Here is a 1,804-nt window from a genome sequence, read left to right on the forward strand (position 1 = left end):
TACTACAACTTTACTACAAATTCGTAAGTATAATGTATGTCATGTTTTCTTCTTCTTCGAGTTTCAATCTGAAATTCAGCTAAATCAAGTCTAATCTTTACCAAAACACCCTCAAAATTAAGATATAAACTCCAAACAATATTGCCAATTGTTTGCAACAACACCCAATCCAATAAAACCTAAATTCGAATTCAAAGCTTCAAAGCCTTTTAATGGCCGTCAATGGTGGAATTGCTGCTCTCTTTTCCTTTGCTTTACATTAGTGGAATTAGGGATAGAGAGATAGAGAGAATTCCCAATTATTTACAACAACACCCAATTCAAACAAAAAATATTTTTTGAAAATCCAAATTCGAATTCAAAGTTTCAAAAAGCTTTAACGGTTGTCGATGGTGGAATTGCTGCTCTCTTTTCATTTGCTCTACATTACTGAAATTAGGGATTGTGAGAGAGAGAGAGAGCATGAGGGAGAGAGAATAAGGATGAGAAATAATTGTTTCCTAATATAAAGGGATACTTATTTAATTCCTAAATGTATATAATTGGTAAATTTGTATATAGGATGTAATTAAATTGAAACTTGAATAGAGAGGATAATAAAGTTTCAAATACTGTATAGAATTACCACTATAAATCCTTGTTCCTACTTAGTTGAACTAGGTAAACATGTTCAACATATAACCAAAGAAGATAGTGTTATTCTAGTGCCTCCATAGCATAGTGGTATTGCGCTTGCTTCGTAAGCGAAAGGTCGCGAGTTCCATCCTCGCTGGGGGCTTCTTGATAAATTCCTTTTCTATAGAGATGGGGTTAATCTACTTACAATCACAAATTCATTATGTTGTAAGTAAAGGTGATCAAAGAGCAATTCCTTGATGGGTTATTTTTTTTTAGATCTAAGGTTTTTCTATTTTGACTTTGCTTCCATGGTAGATGAATTTTGAGCATCCATAGTGAGCTGATCAATTTTAAAGGCCCTTCTCTATCAAAGAGTTTCTTGAAGTCATTATTAATTAGACATATAAAAAAATTGTGCTTGTGTTGCTTATTTTTCACCTTAGTCAGTATGTTCACTGATTTTGCATTTATCAAACAGCACTTCCAATTTCTTTTTCTTTTTTTTAATGTATATATGTAAGTTTTTCTTTCTAAAACATGTGTATACATACATATAATAGGCCGGAACTGCTGGAAAACAAAACAAAGTAAATAGAGTATCAATTCTGGACAGAAAGTAAGGTCCTAAAATATATATATCACCTAGTGAAAATTTTGAGTATGCTAGCGACTACTTGCACATGAACGTACCGTACGCGAATCCTTGTAACGTAGTAGTGAGCAGTGAGCACAATGGAGGAGGTCCGAGGTTACCACCGGAACTTAATTATATTCCCAAGGTAAAAGCTAAGAGGCGCCTGTTGGAAAACTTCCTTTTACTATTAGCACCAACTGCTTAAACTAAAACTAAGTATGGCGGAGGATGTATGACATATGTATACTTTATATATAATATGTGTATAATTAATGTATAGTCTATGTATACTTGCTAGAATAAATAAACAATGAATTCGATCGGGATTAATATATATACTTTGAGGCTAATGAGATATTGTTTACCCGTAAAACGGTACAATTGGATTTGTAATGTGATTTATAGACATGTAAATTAATTTGATCCAAAAATATGAAATAAACAAGAACGAAATCAAGAATGTAAAAGTAACTTAAAAAATACAAGCCTGTTAATATGATAAGCTTCTCCGAAAGCAGTAGTATGAACAATCTTAAAAATAAAAGAAAGCAA

At 32.2% G+C, this 1,804-nt stretch overlaps 1 non-coding gene across 1 annotated transcript; it reads left to right on the top strand.

Moving 5' to 3' along the window:
• Window positions 1–706: 706 nt before the first annotated feature.
• On the top strand, window positions 707–778 carry TRNAT-CGU (transfer RNA threonine (anticodon CGU)). The gene has a single exon. It is a non-coding gene; the product is annotated as a tRNA-Thr (tRNA).
• Window positions 779–1,804: the final 1,026 nt, after the last annotated feature.

Source organism: Nicotiana sylvestris, chromosome 4 (genome assembly GCF_000393655.2).
Source record: "Nicotiana sylvestris chromosome 4, ASM39365v2, whole genome shotgun sequence".
Classification (NCBI taxonomy): Eukaryota; Viridiplantae; Streptophyta; class Magnoliopsida; order Solanales; family Solanaceae; genus Nicotiana; species Nicotiana sylvestris.